Below are 22,594 nucleotides of genomic sequence, written 5' to 3'. Positions count from 1 at the left end.
TTATTAAATAATATAGTTGTGTAATTAAGTTTATTAGAATAAATTAATTCCTTTAATTAAAGTTAAATCAAATTTGGAGTAATTATTAAAAATGTGAAAGTCACATATACTCAAAAATAATATTTTACAAATGTAAAGGTTAATAAAAAAAAATCCAAATTGAACCCCATGCGATGGTTTCACCACACACCCATCTTTACATTTTCCTTCACTTCATCTCTCTGGTCACTGAGGTCATCCATTGCAGTCCTCAACTCTTCTAGCCGTTTGCCGAGGTGTTTCACATGCGCCACATGCTTGGCACCGAAACCCCACAAAGGAGGGACGATGTCAAAGATTGGGCTCACGAAATCCATTTCTCAACGATAAGTTGGGAGTAGTTGATGGTTCTCTAATCAACATGCAATGAAAATAATTAAAATATATAAAAACAATTCATCAACTTGTTTTTTCTTTTCCGGAATATACAGTGGTATTCATTAAAAACGTCCAACCAAGCCTAGAAGGTCTTGCTATAAATAAATAAAGACCATAGAAGCTCCTGAGAAAATACAACCAAGCCTAGGGTCAGGGAAATGAAAGCAGCAACTTTTTAGTGGGGACTCCTTTACAAAAAGCTTAAGTAGGTTTATATTATTACAGAATCTTTTATATAGGTTGTACCTAAAACGTATTTAAATTTTCGAACATACTTGTTACTTGAATTTATATTCGGTCACATAATTTATTACTCCATGTTTATATCGTTACTTTGTGTAATATTTTATTTTTTTTTTAAAGATTTTTTATTCATATTTCACACATGACATTTTGAGAGGTTGTTGCATGTCATCACCAAATTGGTTATCAATGCCACGTTAGCATAAACTAACGTTGTTACTGTGGATGTACCAAATTATGTGACGGAATACAATGTGTAAATGTTGAGGGTTAGATTTTTCAGAATCAAGACTAAATTGGCACAATATATAAATGTTAATGGTTAAATTTGCTATAATATCAATTTTAAAAGCTGCCACATTAATCCACTGTTGACCAAAAAAACAAAATTAAATAATTGGGTGACTATTTTGTAACTTTTCAGAGTTAAATGACAAAAAAAAAACTAATAGTTAGGTGACTAAACTTTTAGCTCATTTGTAGTGTGACTTTCATGTATTTGGCATATTATTATTATTATTATTATTATTATAAACTATATCATTAATCACTAAACTATGGATAAGTTTTGTATGGCGGTCATTGTAGTCATTGAGAGTGCAGAGCTTATTTGAAGATAGATAAGGTGGTCGTAAGGGTTGGTTAGGAAGTTAAGGTAACAGGCTTGGGAAATTTTGTTGAGGATGAACTGCTATAAGTCACAACTAACAAGGTTTTCGAGTGAGACGAGCTTGTAAACAAGGTCATTGAGACATCCAAATTGGTTAGTTAAAACAATGATAGGCGATGAGGGTTTGTAATTGTGGGGGGTGAGAATATGCGAAACAAGTTTTATTTTGGTTTCAACTTTCGCTTTTCTTTTTTCATAACATAAAAAAATTTTAACAAATAGAAAATATAAAAAAAAAAACTACGTTAAAGAAATGAAGAAGGGAGAAAGAGAGAGAGAGAGGCAAAATAGAATATAAAATAAAGGGAAAAAAAAGAAAGAAAGTTAGAAGAACATAAAACAAAAAGATTAAATTACTCAAAAAAAATATGGAAGCCAATTGTATAATTTAACTTAAAATTTTTATTTGAAATGATGATTTAACTTGCCACATTGGTTATAACGTTAACAACAATTAACGGTTTAGTGACTAAAATGTTACAATATGTTAACGTAAGTGACTAAAACGTAACATTTTAAACATACGTAATTAAAATGTAATCCGAAGGTAAACAAAAGTAACTACTCGGATAAATTACCCTTCTTTCTAGTGTTTTTCTTTCTTTTCCTTCCATTTCCATTTTCCTTAGCCTTTCTGTTTCTTTTTTCTTTTTTCTTTTTTGTCATTTTCTCTTCACCAGATGCTGCTTGTCGGCCACAATTCATTAGCGAAAAAGTTCACTGGAAAAGTCCCCTTGTTCCGCTTTTTCCATCCATTGAATTGGATTTTCCAAAAGATTCCTCGACTTCCTTAGATTTAAAATGGAAATTTCGACTTAACTCAAGTTGGATCTTCAGGAAAACTATTGCTCAATTGAACCAACACTTCAGTCGCTGCTCTGTTTTTCCATTTGACCATGTGCCTATCGAGCATAACAATCGGTTCCTTTGCAGTAGTACCATCCGCATCAAGTTGTGGTAGATGTTATAGAGTCGGTACATGTTTTTTAGTTGAGATACGTGGAAAACAGGGTGAACTTTATAAGCAACAGCTCCTAGGTGCTCAACAATCTGGTAGGTCCTGAAATACTTGGGGTGCTAACTTCATATACTACTTGTTTACCAAGGATTTTAGTCGATATGGCTGGAGTTTGGCATATACAAAACCCCCCACGTCATACTACCGAGCAGTGCTATTTTAGTTATTATTGTTGCATCGATCCAAATGAAATTTAAGCAATTGAATTGCGGCCTCCCTAGTCTTTAAGGTTCTGTCTGGCATGGCAAATAAGGCATGTGTATAGGTGCAGGTTGTTGGTAGATAATTTCATGAGGAGTTGTCTTCGTAGCAGTGTGAAATGATTTGTTGTACCACCACTCGGTAAGTGGAAGCCATTTTCACCAATCCCTTGGTCGCTCCCCTGACACGCAACCAAGATATGTCTAAACACTTCTATTGACTACCTCGGAAAAGCTCCTTCCAAAATGTGCTAACAACATTTGCAAAAAGAGAGACTTGAACTCAATATCTCATACACACACCTAGAATATTTAACCATTCAAGTAAATACTCATTTATATCAAATTTTACATGTTGACACCTTTTTTTTGACAAAACGGGGTTGACTTGGATTTTGAAAACAAAAACAAAAACGAGAGTCGCCACCAATCCTTTTTTTGATGAGGTGTGATCGGGTCACCTCGAAAAATGGTTGTTTTTAATAAACGGTTTAGATTTATTAAAACAACGCTTTGGGTCTGCGAAATTCAGAAAAATAGGTTCGGGAGTCGATTACATACGAGTAAGGATTAGCACCCTCGTAACGCCCAAAAATTGGTACCTAGTTGATTAATTAGTGTCTTAGTGTCGAATATTGAAAACTTTGAAGGGTTTTAAAAATACGATCCTAAAAAAACACACAAAAAAACTCGAATAACATGGATTGAAATTTAAGATTATCTTGTTCTGAAGGAATATCACATCCAGCACGTTAGGACACGATACTTTAGACCATCGAAACCAAGATCACCTTATGGTTTCAAAAACCCATACTTTGAAGTTTTAAGAGGATATTTCACTATTTGGTCAAACGAGAAATCGAAACCCAGCACGTTAGGGCACGCTTTCTCGAATTTCCAAATGCAAAATATTACCTTTATCATTTTTAGAAAAAATTCTCATATCGAGAAAATAATATGCCATATCCAATGTGTTAGGGCACAACGTATCGAATTCCCGATACGAGAATACATGCCGAAAAATTTACTTATTGAAAAGATATTTAGCTATATCGGGTGTTGACACCATTTTTTGGATAAAACGGGGTGGACTTGGGTTTTGAAAAACGAAATCGAATGTGGGAGTCGCCACCAATCTTTTTTGATGAGGTGTGATCGGGTCACCTTTAAAAGCGATTGTTTTTAATAAACAATTTAATTTTATTAAAACAACGAGTTTGGTCTACGAAATTCAGAAAACGGGTTCGGGAGTCGGTTACGTATGAGGAAGGATTAGCACCCTCGTAACGCCCAAAATTGGTACCTAGTTGATTAGTTAATGTCTTAATGTCGAAGATTGAAAACTTTGAAGAATTTTAAAAATACGATCCTTGTATTAAAACGTTGAAAATTTTCAAGAAGAGGGGGATATTTCGCGTTATTCGAGAAAGAGACTCATATCCAGTAAGTTAGGACACAATGTCTCGAATTCCCGATACGCGAATGAAAAGTGCTTATTTAAAAGATATTTAATTATCTTGGATTTAAAAAGGGATCACGACCAATAAGTTAGGACACGATCCTTTTTTAATTCCCGATATCGTTTAAAACTTGAGTTTAAAAAATTCGTGTAATAAAGTTTAAAAGAATATTCAATTGTTTAAATCAAATGAAGAAATCGCAACTCAATACGTTAGGGCACAATTTCTCAAAATATTAAACATTGAATATTGCATTTATTTCGAAAAATTCTCGTCTCGAGAAAACAACGTGTCACATCCAATGCGTTAGGATACAACGTATTGAATTCCCGATATGAGAATACATGCCAAAAATTTACTTATTTAAAAAGACATTTAATTATCTCTCGGGTTTAAAAAAAGGATCATACCCAGTAAGTTAGGACACGATCTTTTCTTAATTCCTGAGATCGTTTAAAAACTTGATTTGAAAAGATTCGTGTCTTTGGATTTATTGTGAAAGTCGAAACCCAGTAAGTTAGGGTACGACTTTCTCAAATCTAAACACGAAATTTTGTTTATTTTAAAACCATATTAAATAAAATTAACTCAACATAAAATGGTAGGAATAAACACAATATTAACTTGTATAACAAAATGATGATGATAATACAAGCACAAATAATATAAGCAATAATCACAAGAAGTAGAATACATAAAATAAAAGAATCAAGTATATGAAATAATAAATAAAATAAAAAAAAACTAAAGCGTTTCCTAAAATAATAATGAACATATGAATAAATAAATAGAACAACCATAACAAAATGAATAATAATAGATAAAGTGTTTAGATATATTCATAAATATATTTAAGTTATGAATTATAAAAATGTGTGAGTGTATGTAATATATATAACAAACTTTTAGAAAAGAAAGAAAAAAAGAAAAAATAAATAAATAAATAATAATAAAATAAAATGAAAGAGAACATAAAAGAAATAAGGATAATAATAACATTACTAATAGAATAATAAAATAATCTAAAGTCTAAATACATATATGCGTGTATATATATAAGTAATTAAAATAATAATAATAATATTATACTAAGATAAATATATTTGAACTTTACATAAATGAATATAAATAGGAATATAACATTGTTAGCAATAATAATAAAACTAATTAATTTTAATAATAAGGTAACCAAAATAACAAAAAAGGACTAAATTGAGTTTAAAAAAACATTTGGGGTCAAATCACGAATAAAATAAAAGGGAAGGACCACATTGAATGCGCGAATAACAAGGAGGGACCAAAAGGGGAATAATCCCGTCCCTCCAAAACGCATAGCTTCAAGGTGGATCGGACTGAAATCTTAAAGAAATTCCAGGGCCAAATTAAAAACTAAAAGAAACTTGATTGCAAAATCATTAAAAAGCAGAAGGGCTGAAAGTGAAATTAGCCCTTCCCTAAAAAAACACGCGGATCCCCTGTAGCGGGTCGGGTCGGCCGACGGGTCGAGCAAAACGGCGCCGTTTTGGCACTAAGACCCCCAAGTGAAACTACGTCGTTTTATGTGTGCTATAAAAGCTAAATTTTATTCAAAAATCTTCATTTCTCCATTCTTTAAAACAAAAAAAAATAAAAAAAAAACCTCTCTACTCTCTCTCTTAGCCCAGAATCCGGCGAGAGGAGCTGGCCGTCTTGCCATGCTTGCTTGCCACACCGTCTTGTGATGGCGAAAACTTCAAAGAGGTAATTTTTCTTTTTTTTTTCTTTTTTTGTTATATGTATTATACGTATATAAATAAATGAACAAAAAAATTAAAATAAAAAAATAAAAAGGGTTAAAATATGTAAAAACGAAAACAAAAAGAGCCAGAAACCTTTAATTTTTGTGTTTCTTATTTCTGAAAAATGTTACAAAGAGAAAAGGAAAAGAAAATAAACCCCCCCTTTTCTGGTATTTGCATGGCTTTTTATAGCCTTTTTTTACAATGTTTTTATATTACTTATTGTCATTTCTTGTAGGCCACTTGAAGGCGGTGGGCGGTGGGCGAGAGGCGTGACATCTTGCCGCCAAACGACCGAGGCAAGTGGATGATTTTAGCAGAGGCTAGGTGCGGCAGGTTGGTGGCTGAAGACCCTAGGTGCCACGCACCTAGGGTTGCTGCTACTTGTTCTTTTTTTTTTTTTGAACATGGGCTAGGGTAATTGATGTATTGGGTTTGGGCTTGCAGTTTTTTGGGTTTAATTTAGTTTGTTGGGTTGAGGCAAATTTAGGCTTTGTACAGCTGCCCCTCTTTGCTCGTTGTCGTGTAACGAGAATAGAGCAAAGACTAAAAAAGACCAAATTTTCCCGGTCTTGCCGAGTCTTGACTTCTCTTGACGCTTCTCTTCAAGTAGCTTTGTTTCAATCTACTGCGGCTTGTTGCTTCGCTCTACTCTACTGCACTTTAAAAAGCTCTAACTCGTAGCTTCAATCTTCTTCGCAGCAACTTCAGGGGGATGAGATTCGTGGTTTAACTTTACTTCCCTACTACCTTGGGAAGATAAGATTCACCGTCTTTGATCTGCTCCACTACTGCTTAGGGATAAAGAATCTACAATCTTTGATCTACTCCACTACTGCTTATGGAGATAGGACTAATGGCTTAAATTCGCTTCTCCATTGTCTTGGGAAGATAAGATTCACCATCTTCGATCTGCTCCACTACTACTTAGGGTGACAGAATCTGCAATTTTTAACCTACTCCCCTACTGCTTAGGGTGATAGGACTAATGGCTTAAATCCGCTTCTCCACTGTCTTGGGAAGATAAGATTCACCATCTTCGATCTGCTCCACTACTACTTAGGGTGACAGAATCTGCAATTTTCAACCTACTCCCCTTCTACCGCTTAGGGTGATAGGACTAATGGCTTAAATCTGCTTCTCCACTGTATTGGGAAGATAAGATTCACCATCTTCGATCTGCTCCACTACTGCTTAGGGTGACAGAATCTGCAATCTTCAACCTACTCCCCTACTGCTTAGGGTGATAAGACTGGATGCGATCTGCTCTACTGCAACTTTAGAGAGATAAGGTCTGCCATCTCCAATCTGTTTAACTGCGATGTCGGAGAAATTAGATTCACCGTCGTAGCTTCAATCTATTTCATTACACCGCCAGGGAAGTAAGATTCGCTGTTGTAGCTTCAATCTATTTAACCGCAATGTCAGGGAAGCAAGATTCACCGTTCTAGCTTCAATCTGTTCCGCTACACCGCCTGGAAAGTAAGATTCGCCGTTGTAGCTTCAATCTTTTTAATTGTAATGTCGAGGAAACAATATTCGCCGTTGTAGCTTCAATCTGTTCCACTGCACCGCCTGGAAAGTAAGATTCGTCATTGTAGCTTCAATCTTTTAAATTGCAATGTCGGGGAAGTGAGATTCGCCGTCGTAGCTTCAATCTATTCTGCCGCATCACCTGGGAAGTAAGATTCGCCGTTGTGGCTTCAATCTTTTAAATTGCAATGTCGGGGAAGCGAGATTCGCCGTTGTAACTTCAATCTGTTCCGCTGCATCACCTGGGAAATAAGATTCGCCGTTGTGGCTTCAATCTGTTCCGCCGCATCACCTGGGAAGTAAGATTCGCCGTTGTGGCTTCAATCTTTTAAATTGCAATGTCGGGGAAGCGAGATTCACCGTTGTGACTTCAATCTGTTCTGCTACATCGCCTGGGAAATAAGATTCGCCGTTGTAGCTTCAATCTTTTAATTGTAATGTCGGGGAAAACGAGATTCACCGTTGTAGCTTCAATCTGTTTCGCTGCACCGCCTGGAAAGTAAGATTCGCTGTTGTAGCTTCAATCTATTCAACCGCAATGTCGGGGAAGTGAGATTCACCGTCGTAGCTTCAATCTGTTCCGCTGCATCGCTTGGAAAGTAAGATTCGCCGTTGTGGCTTCAATATTTTGAATTGCTGCAAACTATGGTTTCTTCGATCTGCTTCGCTGTCAGTACAGGAAGGCAAGATCTGCCATCTTCATTAATCTGTTCTCTAGGGAACATGACCTGTATAATCCATTTGATGGACCTATTTATGCCTAGTGTTTAGGATGTCATGATCGAAATGAATCAAAATTTCCTAACTAGATGTGTATGAATGATGTTTGCATGAATGCAGAATGTCATGAGAATGATCCATTTTTAATGTTTGAGTTATTATTGCCCATTGTTTTATCACTGAAGTGTTACAACGCCTTCTTACTTGGTTGGCATATCCAAAGAAACACTTAATCAGATTGCCCCCACTGTAAACCTCCAAGTTCAATCCACTGGATGCAAAATTTGAAACATCTTTCTCCCGCTGTAACCCAAGGATAGAAAGACTTGGCCTTTTCTTGATCCTCTGTTATCATAATTCAATTATACAGAATGTGAAACTCTTTGGTTTCCTACACCATTCCCAGGGTGTCATACCAAATGTTTATGCACAATTGCAAAATTGTTCTCCGAGAAAACCTTTTCTCATCACTCGATGATCATTGTTTGTTTGTTTATTGAAGCCTTCACATCTTGTGATTTTGTTCAATCAATATTCAACAAAATCTGAAAGGATAGTCTTTATTTAGACTCTTCCTTCTTAGATATCTCACCCTTTAAACTTGGTGTGTTCTAAACAATAGTCCTGTTTCAGGTTTCTATATTATTTAGAAACTTCTAGATTAATATGCAAAACTTCCTTTGTGAAAGTTTTATTAGTCCATTAATCATTATTCCAATGCAACATGCTTGCAAAAAGGGTCATAACAATGGATAAGAATAAAGTTGGTTATGAGCATAGCTCGAAAGGAATAAATTATCAAAATAAAAATATAATAATGCAATTGATTGGGAATGTGTATCTTGGAAAAGAATGAAGTATTCCGAGAACAACAAATTTAATATAAATAATATGAAGGTTGGGTGCCCCAGATATCGCAGCTTGAATTTCTCTGTACAAAATTTCTGAAGATATGTGTTTAGGAGATCAACAAGACTTTGTCGATGCCCCAAGATGTCGCCTACCCTTTCCTATTGATTCATGTATAGCAAGATCACCATATGCACCGATCTGATCAAAATTTGAGCTGCTCATGATCGCCTTATGCCCCAATTTGATCCAAAATTTGAGTCGCTCTAATCACTTAATGTCCCATTATGATCAAAAATTTGAGCCGCCCTTTTCGGGTTTTCAACTCAAATCCCCTTTGGTCTCAAGGTGCCCTTTGCGGGTTTTCACCCTGGCCCCTCCTTTTTCCTTTTTTTTTGTTTTTTTATCTCAATTCATTGGATTAGGCATGTCCTCATTATCTTTTCCGATCAAGATTGACGCTTTTCCAGATAAGGCCTTCCACATAAGGTTCTTCCCATCTTGGCATGAAGTTCTTTTCACGTGGAAAGGATCTTCTTCGATACCAGGTCCTCTCATGGAGTTCTCTAGGGCGAACTTCTTCTTCTCCCATTTTTTTTTGAGCTCGCATCATTTGCTTTTGGCGCATTTGACCATGATGGATAACTTTGAACATTTCTCATCGATCGGGATTGGGTCCAAAAACTCAGAAAAAATCTCGTCTTCAATAGGCAAAATCGCGATAGGCCCAAGAGAACGGCATTGCCCTAGCAGAGTTTTTTTTTTTGCCTCAAAATGCCTTTTGCAGATTTTCACCTTGGTCATTTCTTCTTCTTTAAATGAAGTGTTTCTTGACTGGATCTGAGTTTATAGGATTAGCAATCTCACTCAGGATCAGTGCTCCTCTGAAAAAGGTCTTCTTTACAACACAGGGACATCCCCGGCTTGGCATTCATTTCCCTTTAGAATCCTTTCGTTAAGGAAGAATCTTTTTCAACATCCAGCCCTCTCGTGGAATTCTCTGAGACGAGCCTGTTTATTACGGGCTCATATCATTTATTTTTGGTACATCCGACCCTTGATGAATAGCTTTTAACCCTTTTCCTAGGGTTAACTGATCACATCGCGATTGGATCCCTCTAACAAGCAATGAAGGGATTTCAATAAGTAAAACTGCCTCAATCTTGTAAACCAAAAAGAGATGTGTTGCCCCAGTACAGATGTTCGACAAGCAATGAGGGCAAATGGTAATTTCTCATGCCAGTCCTTATTCACCTCTAGGCAATTCGGTGACGAAACGTGGTGTCTGCTCCTGAATTAATTTCAGACCTCAGCTATCGTGCTATTGTTCAAGTTCAATACATTTTCCAATACCATCTTCTCTAAAATCGGCATGTGATGACATTGACGCATGAAGCAGCCTCTATTCATTTAATGATCTCAACAGTGGAGCAATGCCCATTAGAAGCTTTCGATGATGATGCTTACCATGCCCCCTTTTGCTCAAAATTTGAGTCGCCCTTTTCGAGTTTTCAACTCAAATCCACCTTTGGTCAAAGCGCCTTTTGCGAGTTTTTGCCTTGACCTCTCATTTTTCTTTTTCTTTTTCTTTTTTCTTATTTCTTTTTCTCCTATTTTTGACTTTGATTTTTTTCGATTTTTTTTTTGTTTTTTTGTTTTTTTTTTTGAATCTGAACTCATGGGATCAGGCAAATCCTGGTCATGCTTTTCGATCAAAATCAATGTTATTCTAAAGTCTTCCACATAAGATCTTCCACTTTCATCTTGTATGTGAAAAACCTTCTTTGGTACCAGATTTCTTTCATAGAGCCCTTTTGAGACGCAACTACGACATAAAACTTTGGATCTTCCTGTTTAATCAGGATAAAATCCAACATCCTCTTGAAGGGATAGAAACTCAACTTCAAATGGGCAAAACTATGCTGACTCAACGAGAGAGGCATTGCCTCGGCAAAGAATTGCATCATTCACACTACAAATTTCTGACATCATGCTATTGTGCAGGTTTCATTATAAGAATCGAGGCATACCCTGGTATGATCGTACAAAGACATCTTTGAACTCTAGAGGTAACTCAACAAGGTCTTGCTTCGTCTCTGTGGTCAGGTCAATTCTAGTCTTCACCAAGCTCAGAATTTCTAATGATTCCTTGAGAGTAGGATCTGTTTATCCTCTTGTTCTACCATTCTCAACAAGTTTGATCTATGTTATTTCCAAAGTCATGAGATCCATCTAAACGCATGCCTCGCTCAAGTGGAAAATCTGAGTTTGCAGAAGTTTCATTCATGTCATTGATATCTGAGGACTCATAATAAGTACCAAAGAATATACAAAAGAATGTATAAATTTATGAATAATTATTTATACAATATGATTATGAATGAATGAATGATGTGGAAGAAAATCCAAAAGAATGAAATAATCAAAAATAATTATTCAAAAAGAATGACCGTGCGCGGTGGCCGGAAACTTCAAAGAGGTAATTTTTCTTTTTTTGTTATATATATTATACGTATATAAATAAATGAACAAAAAAAATAAAAAGAAAAAAATAAAAAAGGGTTAAAATATGTAAAAACGAAAACAAAAAGAGCCAGAAACCTTTGATTTTTGTGTTTCTTATTTCTGAAAAACGTTACAAAGAGAAAAGGAAAAGAAAATAACCCCCCCTTTTTCTGGTATTTGCATGGCTTTTTATAGCCTTTTTTTTACAATGTTTTTATATTACTTATTGTCATTTCTTGTAGGCCACTTGAAGGCGGTGGAGCAGGTGGGCAGAGACGTGACATGCGGCGCCGGCGACCAGGGCAAGTGGATGATTTTAGCAGAGGCTAGGTGCGACGGGTTGGTGGCTGAAGACCCTAGGTGCGGCGCACCTAGGGTTGCTGCTACTTGTTCTTCTTTTTTTTTTTTTTGAACGTGGGCTAGGGTAATTGATGTATTGGGTTTGGGCTTGCAGTTTTTTTGGGTTTAATTTAGTTTGTTGGGTTGGGGCAAATTTGGGCTTTGTACATCGGGGTTTTAAAAAAAAGGATCATGCCCAGTAAGTTAGGACACAATCTTTTCTTAATTTCCCGAGATCATTTAAAACTCAAGTTTGAAAAGATTCGTGTATTTAGATTTATTGTGAAAATCGAAACCCAGTAAGTTAAGGTACGACCTTCTCGAATCTAAACACGAAATTTTGCTTATTCAAAAATCATAATTTATGCATTGAATAAAATTAATTGGGCACAAAATAGTAGAAATAAAACACGATGTTGATGCTCGTAACAATGATAATGAATTCGATAACGTAAGTATGAATAATATGAACAATCAAAAAATGAAATAAATAAATATAAGAGACAAATCAATCATATAATTGCAAGTAAATAAACGAATAGAATTAAAATGGTCTTTTAAAATAATCTGAACATATAAATAAATACATAAATAATAATAACAATAAAGAAAATGAATAAACTCAAAATGTAAAGAGATGTATATGTATATTTTAAAATTGTGAAATATATATGTATATATAAATTGTAAAATATGTGTACATCTATGTATTATAAAAGGTATATAGGTATACATATATTTAAGATTATAAAGTATATGTATAAAAAGAAACTACGTATGTATATATATATATAGGAGTTATAAAATGTAAAACACATATATATTATAAGAATGCATGTATATATATTTTAAAATTATAGAACATAAAAACATATGTATGTAAAAATATATAAAACATAAAACATATGTGCGTATGTATATTATAAAAATATGTATATGTACATGTATAATAAAGTTTAAAATAAAGATATAAATAAGTAAACAAAAAAAACTAAATAAATAAATAAAGAATTAAGATAAAAAGGGTTTAATTGTAGCTTAAATTAAATTAGCAGGATAGATTAAAATAAAAATAAATAAATAAAGGGACCAATTTCAAATGCGCAAAGTAAAGCGGGGATTAATCGAAAAGATATCCCATTGACCTCCTATGATGCGTTTCAAAGGACTAAAATGAAACAAGCAGTAAATCTTATGGCCCGAATCAAAAATAAGAAAGAATCTGATTGCACTATGTTGCAAAAGCGGAGGGGCTGAACATGCAATTAGCCCCTCCCAACAAAACACACGGATCCTAGCGTTACTGGGTCGGATCGCGGGTCAAGCATCAAAACGGCTTCGTTTTGGCCACCGATATTAAGGCACAAAATGGCGTCGTTTACACTCTATATATAAGTAGTAAAAAAAAGAAAAAAATACACTTTCAGTTTCATTTTTCCAGAAAAAAAAAAAGAGAACAGTTTGGTTCTCTCTCAACCCCTCCATCCGGCCGATAGGGGCGTTGCTCGCGCCGCCGTGCCTCCACCGTAGGTGGTGATCGGAGCGCAGCGGAGATCAAATTTTCAGCCCGATTTAAAAGGCCGTTTGGTGACGGTGACCTTTCTTTTTTTTTGGCCCTATGACCGGAGGAAAAAGAAACCCCCAGCGCCCTCCCTTGGCACGATTCCGGCGGCCGCAAAGGACTCCGGCTATGGGACTTGTGGGCGACTGCAAATATTCCCTTTCTCTTTTATGTTATTTTATTTTTGTTTAAAACAATAAAATAAAATAAATAAAACAACAGATCTGGAATAAAAAGATCACCTTAGCTTGCTTTTTATTTCTAAAGTGTATAAAATTGCGAGAAGAGCCTACTATTGTTCATTGTGGCTTTTTATAGCCATTTTACAACTTTTTGTTTCTATTTTCTTGTTTTTTTTCTGTTGTAATCTTTTGTTGTCTTGTTGTGCTTGCGTGTTTATTGCTCTCTGCAGGTGTCTGACACGTGTGGAGGGCCAACGATTGGCGACGGTGGCGGTGGCGTACGTGAGGGAGCCTGGTAGAGTCCAAAATAGCCTGGCGTGCGTGTGGACTGCTGAAAATTTTTAGTTTCTTGGGCTTGTTGGGTTTGGGTTTAGTTAGATTTTGGTCTTTGTTTGTTGGGCCTGGGCAAAATTTGGGCTGTACATTACAAAAGCGGACTTAAATTATTCAGGGCGTTACAACATTGAGATAGATGCATTTGAATTAAGAAAAGAAAAATTAATAATGTTTCATTCTCATTTTTAGTGGTGGGGATTTAACTCTCCCCCTATTATTATTAAAAGGGTAAACTATGTAAAGCCCCAAAATTTGTTTACATGATTTGTTAAATGTTGTTATATAATTTAGTACTTATTTTAATGGTTAAATGTTGGAGTAGTGTTTTTGAGGTCTCGGGTTTGAGGTAAGTAAATTAAATTATTTTTATTAGATTCGGATTAGTTGCTCAAGTTAGTGTGTTGGATTGATATTTAATCTCTTTAAAATTAAATAAGTTAGCATATTGGTGGGTAAGATTTTATAAAGGATTTTGGGGTTATCCTTATTCTTTTCGTTATTATTTTTAGTGTTCCACGTTTGCTTCCCATTGTTTCACCTTTTTTTTCCTCCCTTCTTTCTCTTTTCTTTACCCCTTCCTTTAATCAATATTTATTTTCCTTTCAATTCTTGTTTGTTGGCTTCCCTATTCTTCTTGTTTAAGTTGGTTGATACTTTCAGATCATGGGTGTCTCGTGTGGTTGATTTCAATCCTTAATGGTAAGGTTTTATCGACTTCTATTTTTATTTCATGTGGAAATGTTCGTTGGGCGTTTGGGGATTTTAAAATCTTGTTAGCATGGCATGGAATCTGTATATTTCTCTTGTTTTGGTTGAGTATCTAATTGATGCGCTATGTTTAGAAGAGGTCCAAGGAGTGGTTGGTGTACCTCCAGTGACGTAGGACTCGTGTAGTGGCTACTTGTTTAACGATAAATGTGTGGACGTTCTTTTTGTTAGGGTGGGCAAGTCGATTGTGGTTGATTTTGTAGTTAGATTTTATGAATCGTTACTGAATTGGCGAGTGCTAATTGTTGTTTTTAGGTGGATATCGCGTGGTTGTTCTCGCATCATTAACGAATCAGGTGTGTAACGAGAAACTCGAAAAATAGTGAATGGAGAAAGTCAAAATTGGGCACTATCGATGCCACATGACCGTGTGCAACACACGACCGTGTGATAGACCGTATGCTGGGTCGTATCTGACACACGATCTAGGCTATTTTGGACTATGTGGACCACATGGGTGTGTGTGGACCGTGTGCCATGCCGTGTGTATCCAAAATTCATAATTTTACCCTAGGGACATACACATCATCCTGATTGACTGTAGGCCTTTCGTGGGCCGTATGAGGTTAAATATACCATAAAACATGAAATTTAGTCATTTGTTATTGCGAATTCTGATATCTATATGTGTATCTGAGTTGCTCTATGATAATCCAAATTGAGTGTAATGTTAAATACGTATATGAATTGCATCAAAAATGTTATGTATGATTTCTGTCTAATTATATCTGATTCTGGGGTGGGATATACTATGATATGCGATTTCTCGCCCATTATACTAGCAACATAGCTGCAAATGTTCTAAAAAGTGTCATACCGACACTAAGTGGTGTATAGAGCTAGATAGGTCTAATTAAGACCCTATATGGTGTGTAGGGATGGTTGGAGATGGTTTGTAGCGGATGGGGGTAGAATTGTAAATTTGCATATAATTCTAACTCTGTATGAAATATACGTCTGTATTTGCTCTGCTATGTAATAAATTGGAAATTAAATATGTGATTCTGTTTTCTTTTAAGTTACAAACTGAGTTATGAAAACTTACTTTCTGTTTGTTTGTCACTTTCAGGTAACCCTCAAACTTAGGCGAGTTAGTGCGGCAGGAGCTCGATTATATCCATATTTTTGTAAACTCAATTTATTTAAATTTAAATTATTCACGATTCTGGTTTGATAGTTTTGTAAATTTTGGACTTTCTGTACATTGGGACTATTTTTGAATTTGGATTTTATTTTCAATTTTCGCGTGATACTGATAAAACGATTTATAAAAAATGTCTATTTTCCTGCAAACAATCGTTTTTAAGAAAACAAACTTGGTTTTCCATAATATAATGGTTTAAGAATTTCTGTTGCAAAGTAATTGATTTTTAGAAAACGTAATTAAACATGGATTCAGCTGAAAAGCTAACTAAGAATAATTTCTACTGAATTGAAGTTTTCTTAGTAACAGAATTTGTGTTGTTTTTCAACGTTTCTGGAAAGCTAAAACCATTTTATGTAATCACTCTAGGTACGGCCATAATGTCTAGGTCGGGTTTGGGATGTTACAAACTACACCATAATATTAAATCATGGATAAAATTTTATTTTGATCATTTAACTAAAAAGGTTACAATTTGGTCATTAAATTTTTCGAAATTATTTTTTGTCACTCAGTTATTAAGTGACACCTTTTTAGCTGGTATAATAACAACTTTAGTTCTCAACTTTTATATTTTATTGTCAATTTGAACTTGGTTCTATATAAAATTATAAAACAAATCAAATTTACATAAAATAGAAAATCTATATAAAAATTCTAGAAAAATAAAAATAGAATATAGATATTGTTGGTAGTAATTTACGAAAATTGGATCAAATCAAAATTTTATGTATAAAATTACACAAAATCAAAATTTATGTGTGACATTGTATATTAAATCAAAGTCCATGTAAAATTTGTTAAAATAATAAATGTGAACATACAACAGATTTAAAAATTTATTCATTAATGGATTTTTGTTTCTATATTTTTTTATATAGATTCTTTTATTATTAAAATTTATGTATTGTTATTGATTCTCAAGAAAATTACATGTTTTAGACCCTAAAATTTTTATTAAGGACTAGTGTTTAAACAAAACCTATAGGCAATAACAGTACAAAGGCAAAACAAAACATAAACTACGAAGTTTATTAGGAAAGGAAAAGCAGATGGACTCGATAGTAATGTGGTGGAATCCATGCTTCCCTAGCCATCCTAAGACCTCCAACAATAAGGCTTCAGCTGAATGAGCATCAAAAGCTCTATCAAGATTGTTGAAACTATTTTTTTGTGAAACGGGATCGATTTGGATTTGAAAATGAAAACGAACATAGGAGTCGCCACCAATCTTTTTTGATGAGGTGTGAATGGGTCACCTCGAAAAGTGATTATTTTTAATAAACAATTTAATTTTATTAAAATAACGATTTTGGTCCACGAAATTCAGAAAGACGGGTAATTGTTTAAACTCAATAGTAATGTGGACAATAAGTGGATGGACTCGAATATTAGGAAATTTAGAAAGATGGGTAATAAGTGAATAAACGATTTGATTTTATTAAAACAATAATTTTGGTCCACAAAATTCAAAAAGACGGGTAATTGTTTAAACTCGACAGTAATGTGGACAATAAGTGGAAGGAGTCCAAGTTTTTGTGTTTTTAATAACCGTACAAAGGCAAAACAAAACATTAACTACGAAGTTTATAAGGAAAGGAAAAGCAGATGGACTCGACATTAATGTGGTGGAATCCATGCTTCCCTAACCATCCTAAGAGCTCCAACAATGAGGCCTCAGCTGAATGAGCATCAAAAGCTCTATCGAGACGTTGTGCGCAACCAACTCAAACCATGCCATCAGAATCTCACACCACCGCACCGAAGTCAGCAACATGCTCCTTAGAAATCTAGGCTGCATCAACATTGATCTTGAGCTGCTCACCAAGCAAGGCTTCCTACCTCAGAACTTTAAATTATTACAAAATCTTTTATATAGGTTGTGCCTAAAACTTTAAATTTGTATTTAGTTGGTGTTTAAATTTCAAACATACTTGTTACTTGAATTATATTCGGTCACATAATTTGATACCTCCATGTTAATATCATTACTTTGTGTAATATTTTTTTATCAATTTTTTTTTATTTTTAAAGATTTTTTATTCATGTTTGACACATGACATTTTGAGAGGTTGTTGCATGTCATCACAGAATTGGTTATCAATGCCACGTTAGCATAAACTAACGTTGCTAGTTCAGATGTATCAAACTATTTGATGGAATACAATGTGTAAATGTTAAGGGTTAGATTTTTCAAAATCAAGACTAAATTGAAACATATATAAATGTTAATGGTTAAATTTGCTGTAATATCAAATTTAAAAGCTGTCATGTTAGTCCATTGATGACCAAAAAGACAAAATTGAATATGTCGAAACCATTTTTTTGAAAGCAAAAATATGTTATCGACTTAAAAAAAACAAAAATTGGAGTCGCCACCGATCCTTGATTGAGGTGTGATCGGCTCGCCTTAAAAATTTTCAGTCTACGAATTTTGAGAAAACAGGTTCGGGAGTCAGTTACGCACGAGGAAGGGTTAGCACCCTCGTAACGCCCAAAATCGGTACCAAATTGATTATTTAATGTCTTAGTGTCGAAAATTTGAAAAGATTTTAAAAGAAAACTTTGAACTTGTGAATGAATCAAAATAATAAAACATTCTTATTTCAAAGAAATAAAACATCACACCCAGTGAGTTAGGGCACAATATTTTAAAATCTTCAAAATAACCTTTTGTTTTAGAAATTCTTATTTCGAGATAATAAAATGTCACGACCAGTAAGTTAGGACCCGACATTTTTGGATTCCCGAGAATAAGCTTTTTATTTGAAAATTATGAATTTATTGCAAAATAAATACTTGGTTTTCTAAATTCATCGAAAAATTATCACAATCCAGTAAGTTAGAACACGATCTTTCTCGAGAACCATGAATGCCAAATATTTTGAAAATTTATAAAATATGAGGATTTTAATACTAACGAAACCAAAATATATTTTCTTTAAAAGTATGATAAGATGTTAATGCATATATATACACATGTATACAAAAATCATGAAAATGAATCAATAATAAGATATATAAAATATGCACATACATTTTAAAAATAATAAACATAAAAATGTATAAATATAATATATTAGTAAATTACGAAAATACGAAAAAATATATATAAAAACATGCGAACAATATTTTATAATAATTTTGAATAGTGTATAAATATGTACATTATAAAAGAAATATATATACAGAATTAAAAAAGGAAAAATGAAAAACGATATGAAATTCATAAAATATATGTATATGTACGTATGCATATAAAAATAATAAAAAATAAAGTAATAATAAAATATATAAGACACGTATATATATTTTAAAACCATTTAAAATATGTACATATATATATTTACATACATATGCGTATAAATATATAGGTATAATAATATTAATATTTAATATAATAATAAATAATACTAACAATAAGACAGTAATAATAACAATCTAACAGTATTAATAAAAAAAAACTTTAAATGACAAATGAAGGATTAATTTGGAAATAAACAGAATTTAAAGGTTGAATTCAAAAAATAGAAAACGAGAAAAGGATTAAATTAAAACGCGCGCAACAGGAGGAGGACAGAAAAAGCAATTTACTCAAACCTCCTAAAACGTTGCATTTAAAAGGGGTTAAAATAATAAAATTGGAAACCAATGGGGCAAATTCGGAAAACTTTAGAAACAAATTAAAGCAATAAAACAAATCAAGAGGATCAAAAGCACAAATATCCCACTGGGATAAAACATGCAGGCTGTAAGAAGAAGGAAAGAAAAGCTGCTCCATTTTCCCCCTTTGCTCCTCACATTGGCATTCTCCCCTCTTTTTTCCAACTCCGATTCAAACCAAGCGCAGCGAGAGCATCAACGACATGCCGCCATCGGTAAGTGCCTCTACCCTTCCTCTTTACCTCTGTTTCGCATACCCAGAAAAACGAAAAAAAACAAAGAAGTAACATAGAAAATAATAAAAAGAGAAGAAGATCACCTTCAAAAAAACAATGTTCTCTTAATTCTTTCTTTCAATAGTGTTTGGATCTCTGCTTTTTTGTCTTTTTTTTTAAAATAATCTTTTTTGATACAAATATTTGTAACCCCCCTTACCAAAAAAATCAATCGGATTTCTTATCCCCCCCTAAAACCTTACAACTTTTTTTTGTTCCCCCCCCCCCCCTTTACTATCGTTGCCATACACTATTTGTTTGCTGTTTCAATCCGTTTTTTTTTTTGCAGGTGTTGAGGTCGTGGAAGAGGCGTGCGTCGTGTGCGAAAGCTGCTGAACGTGGGGGCGATTGCTGCGGCGCTGAGGAAAGGGAAAAAAACTGCTGCTAAGGTTTCTGTTACCTTTGGCCAATTGGGCCTTGTAACTGGGTTAGAATTGACCCAAGTTTATTGGGTTTGGTTATACATAATTTCGGCTCGGGCAACAATTGGGTATTATAGAATAGTTAGGTGACCATTTTGTAACTTTTCAGAGTTAAGTGACAAAAAAATACTAATAGTTAGGTGACTAAACTTTTAGCTCATTTGTAGTGCGACTTTCATGTATTTGGCATATTCTTCTTCTTCTTCTTCTTATTATTATTAGTATAAACTACACAATTAATCACTAAACTATGGATAAGTTTCGTATGGTGGTCGTTTTAGTCATTGAGAGTGTAGAGCTCGTTTGAAGAATCCATGAAACAACATAATTTTGAAAGGGCGAGAATGTTGTAGGTAAGATAAATAAGGTGGTCGCAAGGGTTGGTTAGGAAGTTAAGGTAACGGGCCTGGGAAACTTTGTTGAGGGTGGACTGCTATAAGCCACAACTAATGAGGTCTTCAAGTGAGGCGAGCTTGTAGGCTAGGCCATTGAGATATCCAAATTGGTTCATAAAAACGATGATGGACGATGAGGGTTTATAACGGTGTGGTGAGAATATGCGAAACAAGTTTTATTTTTGTTTCAGCTTTCACCTTTCTTTTTTCATAAACATAAAAAAAATTTAACAAATAGAAAACATAAAAAAACTATTATAAAGAAATGAAGAAGGGAGGAAAATAGAGAGAGAAGCAAAATAGAATAGAAAATAAAGAAAAAAAACAAAGTTAAAAAACATAAAAAAAAGATTAAATTGCTCATACAAAAAAATATGTAAGCCAATTATATAATTTAACCTTTTTTTTTTTTTGAAATGATGATTTAATTTGTCACGTCCGTTATACCATTAACGGCAATTAACGATTCAGTGACTAAAATGTTATAATATGTTAATGTAGGTGACTAAAACGTAACATTTCGAATATACATAATTAAAATGTAATTTGAAGGTAAACAAAAATAACTATTTGGATAAATTAACCTTTTTTTAATGTTTTTCTTTCTTTTCCTTCCATTTCCATTTTCCTTCGCTTTTCTGTTTCTTTTTTCCTTTTTGTCATTTTCTCTTCACCAGACGCTGCTTGTCGGCCACAATTCATTAGCGACAAATCTAAACAAAAGTTCACTGGAAAAGTCCCCTTGATCCGCTTTTTCCATCCATTGAATTGGATTTTCCAAAAGATTCCTCGACTTCCTTAGATTTAAAATGGAAATTTCGACTTAACCCAAGTTGCATCTTCAGGAAAACAATTGCTCAATTGAACCAACACTTCAGTCACTGCTCTGTTTTTCCATTTGACCATGTGCCTATCGAGCATAACAATATCGGTTCCTTTGCAGTAGTACCATCCGCATCAAGTTGTGGTAGATGTTATAGAGTTAGTACATGTTTTTTAGTTGAGATACGTGGAAAACAGGGTGCTCAACAATCTGGTATGGCCTGAAATACTTGGGGTGCTAACTTCATATACTACTTGTTTACCAAGGATTTTTGTCGATATGGATGGAGTTTGACATATACAAACCCCCGCGATCATACTACCGAGCAGTGCAAATTGAATTGCGGCCTCCCTAGCCTTTAAGGTTCTGTCTCGCATGGCAAATAAAGCATGTGTGCAGGTGCGGGTTGTTCGTAAATAATTTCATGAGTTGTCTTCGTAGGAGTGTGAAATGATGTGTTGTACCACCACTTGGCAAGTGGAAGCCATTTTCACCAATCCCTTAGTCGCTCCCCTGATACGCAACCAAGATATGTCTCAACACTCCTATTGACTACCTCGGAAAAGCTCTTTCCAAAATGTGCTGACAAAAATATTGTGTTGGTCAGAAACTATACTTTGAGGAATCCCATGTAGTTTGTAAACACTGTTAAGGCTTGGGCTACACTTGTTGTCGTAAAAGGGTGTTCAAGAGCAATGAAATAACTCTACTTACTAAGCCTGTCGACCACCACCAATACAACACTCTTCCCATTAGATTTAGGAACACCTTCAATAAAATCTAACGAGATATCAATCCACACAGCAGTTGGTATTTGTCAAGGTTGCAAAAGAGCACGATATTTTAAATCTACTCTAGACCTTGTAGCCAAGTATTTCTAGTTCGAGTGGTCAATTCACTTTGAAGCACTAGCACGACATTAAAAGCAGCAGTAGATATTTGAGAAAGGGCATTAGCTAATGCGTTAGAACAGGCAATTGCGAATCTCACTTTAGAAGAGGAGGAAGCGTCGTTGGTTTTGGGTCCTGAGGATCTCACCCCGATTAATATTGATTATGAGCTTTGTCTTGTCGGGAAATTTTTGGATAAGTCGATCGATGGGAATGGGTTATATTTGATCCAGTTTTATCATGCTGTGGATCTGAAGAAGATGATCTCTAGTAGTCCCTGGTCTTTCAATGACTGTATTCTTCTAGTCCACAAGTTCCCCTAGGGTGAGAATCTCAAGGATGTCAATTTTTACTATGCGGATTTCCGAAATCAAGCGCATAATAATTTTTCTATAACTTTAGA

The 22,594-nt window shown here is 34.3% G+C and overlaps 1 long non-coding RNA gene across 1 annotated transcript; it reads left to right on the top strand.

Moving 5' to 3' along the window:
- The first annotated feature begins 19,352 nt into the window (after positions 1-19,352).
- LOC105768471 (uncharacterized) lies at positions 19,353-20,331 on the top strand. Its single transcript, XR_001125850.2, has 2 exons — positions 19,353-19,601; positions 19,951-20,331. It is a non-coding gene; the product is annotated as an uncharacterized LOC105768471 (long non-coding RNA).
- The last annotated feature ends 2,263 nt before the right edge of the window (positions 20,332-22,594 follow it).

The sequence above is a fragment of the Gossypium raimondii genome, chromosome 5, assembly GCF_025698545.1.
Source record: "Gossypium raimondii isolate GPD5lz chromosome 5, ASM2569854v1, whole genome shotgun sequence".
NCBI lineage: Eukaryota > Viridiplantae > Streptophyta > Magnoliopsida > Malvales > Malvaceae > Gossypium > Gossypium raimondii.
Note: the sequence above shows the minus strand (reverse complement) of the source record. Positions and strands in the feature narration are given on the sequence as shown.